This window comes from Haplochromis burtoni, unplaced genomic scaffold (genome assembly GCF_018398535.1).
Source record: "Haplochromis burtoni strain Fernald_Lab_line unplaced genomic scaffold, NCSU_Asbu1 Contig_847, whole genome shotgun sequence".
Taxonomy (NCBI): domain Eukaryota; kingdom Metazoa; phylum Chordata; class Actinopteri; order Cichliformes; family Cichlidae; genus Haplochromis; species Haplochromis burtoni.
In genome coordinates this window covers 17,757-33,208 of record NW_024583208.1, presented here as the reverse complement: position 1 = coordinate 33,208, position 15,452 = coordinate 17,757, and the positions used below count along the sequence as shown (strand labels likewise).

The 15,452-nt window shown below is 39.0% G+C and overlaps 1 long non-coding RNA gene and 1 other non-coding gene across 2 annotated transcripts; one reads left to right on the top strand and one right to left on the bottom strand.

The window, feature by feature from the left end:
- The first annotated feature begins 826 nt into the window (after window positions 1-826).
- On the top strand, window positions 827-2,496 carry LOC102309408. Its single transcript, XR_006053345.1, has 2 exons — window positions 827-1,971; window positions 2,460-2,496. It is a non-coding gene; the product is annotated as a piggyBac transposable element-derived protein 4 (transcript).
- Window positions 2,497-13,404: 10,908 nt separating this feature from the next.
- On the bottom strand, window positions 13,405-15,076 carry LOC102308398. The gene is made up of 3 exons (XR_006053346.1): window positions 14,868-15,076; window positions 13,605-14,684; window positions 13,405-13,540 (listed from the first exon to the last, which is right to left on the bottom strand). It is a non-coding gene; the product is annotated as an uncharacterized LOC102308398 (long non-coding RNA).
- Window positions 15,077-15,452: the final 376 nt, after the last annotated feature.

Sequence of the window (15,452 nt, the reverse complement as noted above, 5' to 3'; positions counted from 1 at the left end):
TATTCTTTATTGTATTTTCCTATTTAAGCTTGTGAATGGTTTCTTATTCCTTGTCCTTAACGTGTTATTAACATGCTGAACGTTATAAATACTTTTATCCTGTAGAGAGAGACAAATATCACTGTTACACTGTGTTCATCTTCCTTCTTGACAGAGTAGCTGTCACAAAGTAAAGTTCCTTAGAAGGAAACGGGAGACTGAAAAGTTTTAAGTAGGCAGAGTATGGCTAACTGGCGTTTTATGATGATATATTAATAAAGAATTTCAACCATGCAGCAAATCTGCCAAGAAGAAGAAGTGTCCACACACTTTAATAATAGCAGTCCATTTCTTTAAACCACTTTCTTATTCTGAGAGTATTGCAAACAAATACTCACTTAGTGCTCTGCATTAGGATGTCTCTCCTTACTTTGTACCTGTGACTGTTTTGGAATTATTCCTCTTATTGTTTCAGGTCAGTCATCCTGTGTTTTGCCTTGAGCTTTTAAATACCACAAATAGCAATAGGTAAATATTTGAAAAGTCGTCAATCTGACCTGGGTCCTGGAGAAAATTGCGACCCAGATAAGGGCTCTAGCATGAGTAGTGGTCAAAAGAAAGCAAAAAAGGTATACTGGGGACAAACTGAGCCAATTCTGCTAAGCCTGGTGCATAGAGCAAAACTATCAATATGCTATTTGTAACATTTTTGTGTGGTGGTGTGCCGTGTGATCTTTTGAATGTGAAATATGTGCCCTGGCTCCAAAAGCCAGGAAACATTGGTTTATGTCATGTGATCATGAGTGTGATGTCACAGCTTGTTTATGCAGGTGCACTGCAGCAGAGGTTATAAGAATAAGCCGTAGTGCGGGAGTAGGCATTTTCACGATGGCACGGTATTACAGGACCGAGGAAGTAGTGGACATCCTGATGCGCTCCGACAGCGAGGATCTTTCCTCTTCACCCGCCCAGAGTGACTCTGATTCCGAGGATGACACGGAGGAGTCGTCTCTCCACACCGATCAGCAGGAGTCGCCTTCTGATTTTTCTACTGGAGATGAGAATGAGGGGGAGACGCACAAGGAAGCAGCGGCGTGGACTGCCAAAAATGGAAAGAAATGGTCCCCGACAAACACCGAGACGCTGCGCTACGTCGCAGCACCCACGGGGCTTATTCCAGGACTAACCCACTACGCCGTCGCCCGAATTTCAGACCCACTCTCCAGCTTCAGGTTGTTCCTAACCGATGAGATTATACAGCATATCGTTTCAATGACAAACCTTCATGGCAGACGGGCAATCTCAGAATGGAGAGATTTGGACAGCGACGAAATGCTGGCTTATGTGGGGCTGCTCATTTTGGCCGGTGTATACCGGTCAAAACACGAGTCAATCAAAAGCCTTTGGAGTGAGAAAACGGGAAGGAGGATGTTCCGGGACGCGATGTCCCAGAAAAGATTTTCGCACATTTGCAGGGCCCTCAGATTTGACGACAAGCTCTCCCGACCTGGACGCTGTACCGACAAATTGGCTCCCTTTCGGCAGGTATGGGACATGTGGGCACACCGCCTGCCGATGTTGTTTAGTCCAGACCGAGACCTTAAGGTGCGGTTTCCGCCAGTACATCCCCAAAAAGCCTGCTAAATACGGCATAAAGATCTGGGCAGCCTGCGACGTCAAGACATCTTACGCCTGGCGGCTGCAGGTTTACACCGGGAGAGCAGCGGGCGAACCAGCCGAAGTAAATCAGGGGATGAGGGTCGTCCTGCAGATGACCGACGGGCTCCAGGGACACGTCGTGACATGCGACAACTTTTTTACCTCATTTGAACTGGCAGAGGAACTCCTCAAGAATAAAATGGCTCTGGTCGGCACAATTCGCCAGAACAAAACAGAAATTCCACCCGTTTTGCGCCAGACCAGAGGGAGAGCCGTCTATGCCTCCACCTTTGCCTTTTCATTGAAACACACCCTAGTGTCCTACATTCTAGAGCTGGGCGATATATCGAGTTTTTAAAAAATATCGATATATTTTTATACAAGATATAAGATGTGACAATATCCTTTACATCGATATAGTCTATGTTACGTTAGGGTTAGGGCGTCAACGTGTTAGCTAGCTAACCACGCTAACGAGTTAACCACGCTAACGCCATGCAGCCCAGAGGTGCTGCACGGACTAAAATCCTTGCATTCTCTCAAAAGTTGACAGCGCGCCTTATGTATGAATTCTGATTGTGCTTGATGGCCGCGAACCGATTTTATGTGGAACACGGCGCTCAGCAATCTGTCAAAAAATGTTTTAGTACAACTTTGGTAAGCTACGGAGCTGCACCACTTGATGGATTGTCGGAGCATTACGGCTGAGCCTCGCGGAGTGATACGTACTGTGCTTCAACGTAATATTACCCTACTGTGTATAAGGACCATAAATGGCACCTGTTAAGAGACGTGGTTGCGAAGCGGATTTCAAACTCCAGGTACACGCGGTACAAGTTCGGAACAGAGCAGCTGTGAAATCTGTCTTTGTTATTATGCTCAGCGTCTTTTAGTTTACATTTTAACTGCACAATTGTGAGCTTTTTGTTATGCACAAAAACAACATTGTTTTCTTTTATTTATGGAGCATTATTATTTAATAAATGCTCATAATTTATGTTTGAGTAAATTTTATGTATGCTCTATGTTAATAAAAGTGCCTGTGTGACATCTGGGACACAGCTTTGACTAAGAACTCTCTTTTTGTTCTTACTTTATGGCCTTTAAAAAATATATCGAGATATATATCTTATATCGCCATCCAGCTAAAAAATATCGAGATATGAATTTTGGGTCATATCGCCCAGCCCTACTACATTCCTCGACGGGGCAGGAATGTGCTTTTGTTGAGCACAAAACATCGCAGGCCGGAGGTCAGCAATGGACAAAGAAAAAAGCCGGTGATCATTGACGACTACAATCGATGCAAAGGTGGTGTCGACAACCTTGATAAGGTGGGTGTCATTACGCATCAGTTACGCACACCTTTATTCATTTTTGCTCATATATTCTTGTGTAAAATATACAGAGGTTTTATGTTGTTGTTGTTTTGTTAGGTTGTCGGCACCTACTCCTGCAGGAGACGGACCAATCGATGGCCAATGGCCCTCTTTCATAACGTCATAGACGTCTCCCTCTACAACGCCTTCGTGCTGTGGACCTCCGTAGATCAGGCCTGGCATCAGCAGAAGTCACACAGGAGGAGGCTGTTCATAGAAGAGGTGGGAGAAAGCCTGATCAAGCCTCATTTGTCAAAAAGAGAGCGCCTTCCCCGCTCATCAGCCGCTGCTGAATTAGTCAGAGATGCGCAGGATGGTGCTGCTGCAGGCCCCTCTGGAGTGACAGATCCCAAGGGCAGGAAGTCCTGTGAGCTCTGTTTTGAGAAAAGGAGGCGAGTCGGAAACACCTGCAGCAAATGTGGAAAGTTCACCTGCCGAGCCCACAGCAAATTTGTCTGCAGCAACTGCTCTACCTGAGCAAGACATTTACCCCCCGGCCACACACAGCCCCCCCACCCTCTCACTAGCTCTCTCTTTCTCTCTCATACATTTCCCCATTCCCAACAACAATATACATGTTCTTGTTCATCGTTGAAAAAATAAATGTTTATTTGGTTCAAACTGATCTTGTATTTTTATTTACATAATGCTTTTTATTTTATTTTACACAGCAAAAACTGGAGTGTTAAAATTTCAGGGTTAAAGATGTTAGAGTTGATTTCCACTCTCAAAGTGTCATTTTAACACATTCTGATTCAAATAGTGTTCAGTGTTGGAGTTATTAAACAGTGTTATTCAAGTCCAAGCAAATGAACTCTGAAGAGAGTTATTTAACTTGGTAGGCCCCTGGGCTTCTGCCCAGGTAAACCCGTGGATCAATTAATAAGTTTGCTCTGCCGGGCCAATTTTCCATGTGCTTCTGCTGGTTACACCGTGGTGGATGCCTGCCGTACTCATTGGAGTATTTTACACAAACGGTAAGTTATTCAAACTTATATAAAATTCACGGTATTCTATCGGCGCAGTGAGGTTTTCTTGATGTTTCTTGGTGTTCGGTTGCTGAAAACGAGCTTTAATAGAGGAGGAGATGTGTCGAAAATTCTATTTAGCCTCCAATGCTAATGTTAATGTTGCAGTCTTTTTACTCGTGAGTGACGGTAGACACTGCACGTGGAAGCGCCGCGCCACGTTCAGCTTTTCCCCTGTTCACACAGACACGTCTTTCTCCACGCCAGTTCATGAGCGTTTTTGCTTCTCTGTTTATTCAGAGCAATTTTTTCACAATTGATAAGTAAATAACATCCCAAAATAATTAAAGAGAGCTTGTTTTAGTCACTCCTGCTTTTACTTTGACATCGTTCATCGCTGACTTGTCTCTAATCTGTCTCTCTCTCTGTCTCACTCTCTTCTCCCTTTGAGACACCCGCCCCAAACCTAGTCAGTTAGGCTGTCCCCTCCTTTGCGATGTGTTTATTTTCATCTCTATTGTCTCTTTTCATACACGAATCTGATCGCATTTGTCAATCGCAGTATTTTATTTTGGAGAATAGCTTTTATCTTCAAAATTGCCTGGATTGTCTTTTGTGTCTTGGTGTAACTTCCTGCGGAACATGCCTGGCCCATTGTAACACTGCATCGTGCACCTACACCACCCAACATATATCTAAATGTTTTTATTGGTTTAAGTGATTCATCTAAGGAAGAAGCGTCTGTGTCATCCCAGATGTTTCCTCCTCAAACCCAAACCACAGCCACAGTAGAACCGAAGAAAAACTACTCAGCTGATACAAAAGACTTGGACAACATAGAAGCTTGCCCCCTGGAAAAGCCTGTGAAGAAAAAACTACATAGGTCAGTCCGTAAGTCTGATTCAGATTTTGGTTCTTATGACATCACTCTGGCATCTGATTATCTGTCTGAAGAAAAGATGTGTGTTTACAAAGTTATTCAGTTGGTAGTTTCAGAGGCCCCAAGCAAAGCCTCGTCTAAATACAAGGACTTCACACAGCGGCACAATCCCGACTCTATCAGCGATCGCCTGCGCGAAAAACTCTGGCCTCAAATTGACGAGAAAAATTTGGATCTATCTCCAAAAAGGCTGACCAATATCAACAGGGACATTTTCACCAATCTTTGTAAAGCACATAACTGCAAGGAGAAATATTTGATTTTATATCTGAGCGAACGGCTTGATGATATTACTGTCCCAACGTTTACAGAACCCTTGTTGACTTTACCAAAAAGAGTACTCACTATATCTGAAAACCGAGAAGAGTACATAAAAGTTGTTGAAAGCTTCACGAAAGATTTGGTTCTGCACGCTATAAGCAATGCAAATGAGGCAAGGGAATTGCCTCCAGGGGCTGATAAAGCCATTATGAACAGGTTTACCAACAGGATTTGGGTTAAAATTTTGTCCCAAAACCTTAATATGTCCTTAGAGAACACTGAAGAAGTCAGTGTGAAAGTATACAATGAACTCCGGGAAAAGTGGAAAAATCCAAACACTGTGCTGGAGTTAATGTTTAATGGCCAAGACAATATTGACAACGTGATTGTCAAAAGTTTCAAAAGAAATGCCCCACTGAAGAGACCTAATTTCTTCTCTAGGGTTTTCTTACGAGCACGTTAAAGTTTACCTGACACCTGCATCAAAAAAGCAGCGTTTTCAAAAATACCTGGGTATACATGTGGACGTAGCCTAAATGCATTACATTTTTTATTACAATTCTTCATTGTAAATGTTAAAATCAGACTACTTTAAAGTAATTGTCTCATGAACAACCTGGTTGATAATAATTTCACCACATTACATTATAACGTTTTTCTGTCCGTTATCCCGTCTTCCTTCTCCCACCCCAACCGGTCGCAGCAGATAGCCGTCCCTCCCTGAGCCTGGTTCTGCTGGAGGTTTCTTCCTGTTAAAAGGGAGTTTTTCCTTCCCACTGTCGCCAAAGTGCTTGCTCATAGGGGGTCATATGATTGTTGGGTTCTGTATTATTGTAGGGTCTACCTTACAATAGAACGCGCCTTGAGGCAACTGTTGTTGCGATTAGGCACTATATAAATAAAATTGAATTGAATTCAAATAAAAATTAATTTAAAAAAAAGTTTTAAAAGTGTACTTAGTTTTATTTGCTGTCAATTTGCCTAGAATGGAATATCAGATTAGAACGGCCTCTAAAATATAATATTTAATGTATTAAATAAATCAAATGATTTACAGAAAATAAAATTCAAAAACACTTTCATTTTCACTGTATCTGTATGGCTATAGAGGAGCTGTTATTATTTTGCCTGTTTGTCAGTGCTGGTATGAACCCTGCTGGTGCTGTGTTGATCCCTTTGCAAAGGTTTGAAGCTTCTTTCGATAAACCTGAGAAAGTCAGTTTGGGTCAATGCTCAGTGTATTTTTCCACAATAATCTTGGTGACGAGGATGAGATTTCTTGAGTGATTTTTGTTCTCGCAGGTAGACTCAATGAGTCTCAAAGAGCGCTTATGTCCGAGCAAAGTATGGAGTAGTGATGGGATTTCCGGCTCTTTTTAGAGAACTGGCTCTTTCGGCTCGGCTCACTAAAAAGAGCCGGCTCTTTCGGCTCCGAACCGGCTCTTCAGGTTGTTTTGTTGCTTTAATTAATTTATTATTAACAACAATATAAAATTATGCACAAAAGGAATTACTAATGTAAAAAAAGTGGTTTTATTTCTATATGTTTATATATAAAGATATGCGGTGGCCCCTAGAGACATAACGCGTACAAACTCCAAAACACATTTCTAGCATGAACTGAACTTCCAAAACAGAGCTACCTAAGATCACTTAAATTACACAATTGAAAGCATATGTGTATTGTTTGTGTATTTATACACAAGCGCTCATATATATTCAAATAATTTTAAAAAAATGTTCATTTACTTGTTACTACCGCACACCAAATCCAGTCGTTGGTACTTGCTGGCTTGTGTACCCACTAGGTAACAAAAGCTCAACACTGCGCGTAGCATTCTGGAGCACTTCTGTTGTGTTTTGTATTTTTATGTGCTTCTGAGTTTTTAGTGTTTTGGAGTTTGTACGTGCTTCAGGGTTTGTACATGCTTTAGAGTTAATACGTGTTTTGAAGTTTGTATGTGCTTTGTCTGTAGGGGCCACCGTAAATATACTTTTATTTATTCACTCCACATAAAATGTAATAAATAAATCATATAATACAAAAATCAAAATTCACATTTTAACTTTTAACTATTTAAATTTTCAGCTTTTTCCTTTTACAAATTTAAAGTGAAACAACACAAAACACTGCAAACCACAACACAATTAAATATAAATTAAAATAAGAAAACAACAAAAAAGATGCATATTCTCTGTCATATGGGCCTGCATGAATAAACTTTCTGAATCTTTTATCATCTGCAACTGAAAATAGTTGTGGATGATTACTATACCTTTCTATTCTGATGTTGTTGTCCCTGCCTCTTTCTCTGTCTCTCCCTCCTGCTCTGTTCCTGTGCTACTGCGAGTGTAACTACCACCTCTCCCCCCTCTCCCCAGCACAAAGCACAAGGCTCGCGTGCTGAGTGAAGTGGGAAAAAAGTGCGAGAGAGAGAGAGGGTGAGAGAAAAACCACGGCTCCTTGGCTCATGTCGTTCACGTCAAAGATCCGGCTCTAAGAGCCATTTCGTTTGTGACCAACACATCACTAGAATTCTTTCACTACTGCTCTATTCCGGTGTGGTTGCAGTATATGGATGTATTGTGGATGGATTATCTCCGTAATTCTTCTGAACAAAAGTTAGCATTCATCCTCCAGCAACACTGTGTTTATATTATGCTAACATAACTGTGCTGCTAGTGATCACGTAGCAAATCATTATATACCAGCTAGTCCAACTTCTGTAACCCTACAAATGTCACTGCTGATTAGTTTTCTGTCTTCAATCATTTTGGAAGTGATAAAAGAGATGTATTATTTTATTTTTCTTATTAGAAATCTTTCATTCAGAACATGCTGTATCATGTTTAGGTGGGAACTAGCGAGCTAACTTCCTGCTAACTTCTAACTCAATTAAATTGAATAAATTCTGTTTTCAAATTCAAATTTTATTTGTCACGTACACAGTCATACACAGTACGATATGCAATGAAATGCTTAGACAACTGCTTGTGACCTAAAGAAAAAAAAAGGAAAGGCTATGAATAAGATAGGAAATAAATATGAAAAAATTAAAAAGGGTAAATTTAACTAGGAAGGAATAAAATATAAAAAATTAAGGTTAAAAATGAAATAACTTTACAACACAAATTAGAATGAAGGGTAAATTTAAGTGGGAAAGAATAAGATAAAATATATAAATTAAAGTTGAAAATAAAATAACTGTACAACAAAATACACAATACACAGTATAGAACTATATAACTATATAAGAATGTATGAATGTTTTCATGGATGCCTGGATGTTAAACTTAATTGTTACACCATAAAGCAGCAATGCTGATCATTACAGATGAAATAAATTAGACAGTTTTTAACTCTCAGTGATGCCGCAGCGTTTGTATGACTTTGGGACCTTAAAGGACGGCGTTTTGGACCCAGATTACTCTGGGAAGCTCGTGACTACGGTAGCGGTAATGCTCAGCTTTGTAGCTTACCAAAGTCGTACTAAAACAGTTTTGGGCAGTTTTTTTGAAACATAAAATCACATAAAATGGGTTTGTGGTCAGTGAGAATTCAACCAGAAGAAAATTAAAGGATTTTAAGTGCTCCTTATAGTGCGGAAAATACAGTAATCTGATTTTTTTCTTAATTTAGTAAACCCCAAAACTTCTAACAGATAATTGTGCTTAGAATACAGTTGAATAAATATTAAAAAACAGATAATGTAAGTATTTCTAGACAGGCTGGAGTCTTTCAGTATTCACAAACAGCATGCTGGTTCAGACGCTTCTCCTGGTGGATAGCGCTTTCTCTCTTCTCCTTGTATAAAAACGATTTTTCAGGTTAGTTTTATTTCAAAATTCATGGTTAAAAAAAATCCTGTACATACGAACAGCAGATAATAAAGAAAAGCGAATGGTTCAGTCTAACACGTATTCTGCAGTATGACATTAAACTTGAGTAAAACTGTACAGTTATAAAACTTGACTTTAATCTGAGCCAAAATGATTTTCCAAGAAACAAATAAAACAGTGATGTAAACGTCACCTGACAGTCTGGTGTTTGCTAAAGCTGGTGACTGGATAACAGCCACTAATAAAGTGCTGTGTAATTTTCTCAGTGTCCATCTCGCCTCCTTTTAAAGTCTGTCATTTTTAACCCAGAACAGTCACTCTGAGGGAAACAGCAGGTCTGCGCTCAGGAAACAAACTGCATTTACCTATTTTGTGCACAATTTTGTGTCGACATTACATTATATTGAACAGCAGCTGCAATAAACAGGAGACTAACACCAGGACACGTGGACGTGCTTCCTGAATCATCAGCAGGTATTAAACAGCTGACAGGTGAGATGGATGTGTACAGGTAAACTGAGGGTCCATAGAGCTGATCAGTGGTGTCGTGAGGAAAATGCTGGCTCGTTATTTATGTTACAGAAACAAAGAGACACAAGACCAGGCAGAATTTTTAAGTAATTTAAGTCATATAATTTTTGTCTGAAGATGAAAGTTTATAGTTTATATACAAAAGATATACAATATATATGATATATACACACACATATACATATATATATATATAGAGAGAGAGAACATATAAACATTCTTTCTCTCACCCTCTCTCTCTCGCACTTTTTTTCACTCCGCATGCAAGCCTTGTGCTTTACGCTGGGAAGAGGGGGGAGGGGCGGTAGTTACACTCGCAGTAGCACAGGAACAGAGCAGGAGGGAGAGACAGAGAAAGAGCCAGGGACAACAATGTCACATTAGAAAGGTATTTAATCATCCACAACTATTTTCAGTTGCAGATGATAAAGGATTCAGAAAGTTTATTCATGCAGGCCCATATGACAGAGAATATGCATGTTCTTTTTGTTTTCATATTATAATTTATATTTAATTGTGTTGTGGTTTGCAGTGTTTTGTGTTGTTTCACTTTAAATTTGTAAAAGGAAAAAGCTGAAAATTTAAATAGTTAAAAGTTGAAATGTGACTAGTTGATTTTTGTATTATATGATTTATTTATTACATTTTATGTGGAGTGAATAAATAAAAGTATATTTACGGTGGCCTCTACAGACGAAGCATATACAAACTTCAAATCACGTACAAACTCCAAAACACGTACAAACTCCGAAACACGTACAAACTCCAAAACACGTAAAAACTCAAAACACGTACAAAAGACAACAGAAGTGCTCCAGGATGCTAGTGGCAGTGTTGCGCTTTTGTTACCTAGTGGCTACACAAGCTAGCAAGTACCAACGGCTGGATTTGGTGTGTGGTAATAACAGGTAAATGAACTTTATTTTATTTTTTTTTAATTTTTAATTATTTGACTATATATGAATATAGTGCTTGTGTATAAATACTTAAACAATACACATATGCTTTCAATTGTGTAATTTACGTGATCTAGGTAGCTCTGTTTTGGAAGTTCAGTTAATGCTAGAAATGTGTTTTGGAGTTTGTATGTGCTTCTTGGAGTTTGTATGTGTTTTGTCTCTAGGGGCCACCGCATATATTTATATATAAACATATAAAATAAAACCACTTTTTTTGTACATTAGTAATTCCTTTTGTGCATAATTTTATATTATTGTTAATAATAAATTAATTAAAGCAACAAAACAACCGTAAAAGCCGGTTGGGAGCCGAAAGAGCCGGCTCTTTTTAGTGAGCCGAACCGAAAGAGCTGGTTTTCTAAAAAGAGCCGGAAATCCCATCACACAATGAAAAGACAACATATGAAAATAAAAAAGAAAGAAAACAGGCAAAAAGTTAGAAGAAACAGTCTACTACATGTCTACTTTTTAATGCACAGGTACGATACAAAGTCTGCATTTTGCTAATTATTCTAAATATTCCTAACTATTTAAACATTTTTCAGTATCCTGCACTGTTTGTACTCTAATTTTAACAACTGTACTGTACTCTGCTTTGCTTTGTCCATGATGTAAAAATGTACAAATCATGTTTCTGTTCTGTGTCCTGTTCTGTTTGTATATGTGTGTTTGTTTTTGTTTTGTACTGCTGATACAACCAAATTTCCCTTTGTGGGACAATTAAAGAATTATTCTATTCTTTTCTATTCTAATTGATATCATATCCACCCAGAAATCTCGAGTTCATCTTTTTGCCCTTCCACAATCATTTGAATTAAAAATTAAAAGAGCAGGAGTGTTAAAATTAATAATAAAAGGAATTTGTTGGCTTTTTCAAAAGGTACAAATAAAATATTGTTGATAGACCTGCCCCCTTTATTATCTACAAAATAAAACATTAAGCCTTGATCTGTTCTGTTATTCTTCTTTTCAAAAGAAAAACATTTCTAGCCTTCCAGTGTTCTAAAAAAATTAAAAACAAACACAAATATAAGATTATTAGAATTTTTAAAATATAAATACTTAACATTGGAAAATACTATAACTGTTAACTATGGTACAGAACTTAACAAAATGTCATTAAAAATTATAAATACTGATAAAAAAAATAAAAAACTCATTCTTTTTAATTTATTGTCATGATTCTGGGTCCTTTTGACCCAGCGTTTTGTGTTTTCTCTTATTGCGATTTTGGTTCTGTTCTTCCTCTGTTTGGTGTTTACTCTGTTCTGCCCGTGTGTTCCTGTATCTAGTCTGCGTTTCTTAGTTTGTGTCCTTTCATGTGTAAGTTCCTGTTTTATTGTGAAGGTCTGCATCTTATGTGAGTGTTTTCAGTTTGACTCCCTAGTCTCGTCACGTTAATCACTCCCAGCTGTGTTCCTCACCTGTGTGTAATCTCCCTGTGTTCTCTGAGTGTATTTAAGTTGTGTCTTCTGTCATAGTAGTTGCTGGTTCGTCTGTGTTGTTTCCCCTCGGTCTCCCTGCATCTCTTCATGTGTATTTCCCCGGACCATATATAATATTATGTCAAATCTGAAAACCTATTTCTAAACGTTTGTTTAGCTTCTTCATACCTCAATCCTTGTAAATGCTGTGCTGTGCAGCTGTAAGCCATACGAGGACTGGCTCCACTTCATGTGGGAGAGGCTGATGTGGTCTCCCACGTTCAAATTGTAAACGGCTGCCTCCCTCCAGAGGCAGACTGTCATGGTATAACCATCCTGAAATCACAAACATGACAGCATTAAAGATTTATTAATTAAATAATAACAAGTCCAGTAAATAAGAAAAAAAAAGCCCACAGCCTCGTACATTCTGTACCAGCAATGTGAAATTTGTCACATTAGTTTAACTATTTTCAATATAGAACTTACCTCCTTTAGCTGGAGATTTTTAAGGGGAACATGTTGTTTCCCTGACTTCACTTTCTTTACAGCAGAAAACTGAAAAGTAAATTTAAATGTAATGTCAGTGTAGTGATCTGTGATAGGTTTTTATTTTTTCAGCCATCTGTTTAGATTATGTTATTGTTAAGTATTCTGCACATGGCATTGATCTTCTCAGAAGCTGTTTTATCTGTATCGGTTATTATGATGCTTTTCATATACTGTGATTATGAAACTGCTTGTAGAAAATCCTTCTGTAAACAGTACATTTTGTAACTTAGTTGTATGCTTTAGCGACAACTTCAATGAAAAATTTGCCAGTTTCAGGTATACAAATTATATTTGCTATATTTGTTTTTATCAAGTAGAGACTGTTCATTAGAATCTAGCATTTACAATACAAGTGCATGTAGACACAATGCAAATGGGCTGCATAAATACCAGAAACGGTTTGAGGAAAATAAATATTTTTCTAAATTGTGGTTAATAACAACAGAATTAAGTGTCTGTTTGACAGCAAAAACAAAAATGATCATTTTAAGTATAAAAATACAAGCAGTAATGAGTTATTTGAAAACTCATAGCTATGTACATTCTAATGCAACCACAAATACTCCACCACCTCCTCCCCTTGCGCTGTGATGATAAAAGTCCCTTTGTTATCCATAACAAAAGATATGGATAAGATTCCATTTGAACCGTATGGGCCTGGAACCAGTATCTGTGCATCCCTATCATGAAGTAGCCTAAGAACGAGGCTGCTTTTAGATGATCTTGCCAAAGAACGCACTTGGCCATTGAACAAGGCCAGAAAAACTTGTCATTTCTTTAATGTCAACCTAAATATGGCTTGGTAGAGATCATCTCCAAAACCACCAGGGCGAAGTGAGTCCAGAAACAGTATCTGTCTCTCTGTTACCAATATAGCCTGAAATGGACATGTTATCATCATACATGACAACCTCCATTATTTTCTATGAGATGAAAAAACAGAGCAAGAAAGACAAAGGGCACTCACACAGAGCAGATAATGGTCAGCTTCACCTGCCTGCCTGCTTCAAGCTGGAAAAAGCAGGATGTCCTTGGACCTAAAGTTTTCCTACAGGTATTGGTAGAAATGAGTAAAAATACACACAGAGGAGAAAAATCAACAAAAAACGTACCGGCAACCAACGAAGCAGGTTGACTTGTGGATCCTTCCCGGTGGCCACGATGTAGAGATCAGCAATGTGAACATCTTTTCCCTAAAGGAAACACACACACACAAAAACCCAGCCCAAAGCCAGCCGACCGCTGCCTCCTCATCTCCTCCTCCTCCTGGGACCTTTAGGGAGCACTCAGCACACGCAGGTAAACCATGCACTGTCACAAAATCTCCCAGCATCATGACCGGGCGCCCATGCCTGCAGCCTTGCACATACTGACGGTATATATCTTTGACCCTGACTGAAGGGTCCGTCTTCACAAACGACAGCTCCTCTTCTGACCACTGCCTACTGACATTGGCTGGCATGAACACAGCTCTTGTAATCACAGTGTCAGGTTCTTCATCCTTTAGCTCGACGGGAACTTCCACGGGATCCTGTTCCAGTAGGAGTGTTGGAGGCTTCTTCTTTGAAGTTACTGGATGGTGCACCATCCGGTATGGAATGTCATAGTGCAGCCGAGAAGGAAGCAGATATAAAAGCTGGAGACAACTCCCAGCTCAGCTTCTCTCATCCAATCAGAGTCCAGTCCAGATATCAAAAAGCACCTTTACATGGTTCACTGCTGTAGATTTAAATACAAGACAAATCCAGGACAATTTAGATTGTTTTTTCTTTTTTATTTGGTGTTTTTAACACAAACACGACCAAAGCGTCGTACAAAGTGAATCCAAAGGTTCTGTCACAAACAGATGTCAACATGATCTTCCACTTCTGAAGGTCCGCTTGTCGCTTGTTGCATGTTTGGGTCTTCTGGCGTCAGACTGCATGCCACATGGAGAGAACAACGAATGATGTTGTCAAAGTCCGTGATTTTGGACAAGATCAGAGGTTCACGTGACTTCTGAAACACAACAATCTTGCATTACATGATATTTTCTTTGCGGTACATTAGCTAAAGTAACAAGATATACTTACAGTAGATTCCATGGAGTGTTCCAAACCCAGGCTCCAGAAGTCTTCCCGAGTCAGGTAGATATTGTCATCCTTCCCTAGGAGTTCTCCTGGAGGTAGGTTTTGGTCCAAAACATATTCGAGCTAAATGAAAAGAGCACATCATGTGAATTTGCTTCAAAATATTATAGAAAATAATAAAGAAAATGAACGAAAGGGAAAAATACCAAATAAGGCTGGAATTACTCTCATGCTTCAGCAATTCTAAAACCATCAACGACTTTGACTTACAAAGATTTAACATGACTGCAGAGAAATGTGCCTTACCAGACTGGACTGAAGAGGTTCCAAGTCTCTCTGCCACTTTGCTCCTGGACTGGCATACTGATGATCAATCTGCCATTCCAGAGTCTGCCATCTACTAGCTCCACTGTGAGACTTTTTGGCACAATCTCCCATCCAGTCCAGAATTTTAGGAGATTTGTCAGCTCACTTGGTGTTGCTGTGAAGAAAAAGAAAGTGTATAGTTAAGCATTGAGCTTTGAAATAAATATGAGGTTTAACAACCTTGAAGAAATCCAAACAAAATATATTTTTAACATTGCAATAATATTGGCTCTGATCAGCTCATATTGGCATTCCCCTCCTGCAAAACGGCAAACCTACCATTTAGAATAAAATGCCTCATGTAGCCTGTGATTCTGCATTTAGTTTGAAGAGGACAGTCATCATCTTCATCTTCAGGCCATAAAATATACCCCAAAAATACTGCTGCACATTGTGAAACCAAATAATGTCTTGGTCAACATAACTTGAGGGTGTATACGAGAAGCAGAAGAAGCAGAGGGAATATCCCGTTTAACTTATGCTATCTGTTTAAGTTTAGATAGTATTTGTAAAGATATAGACCAT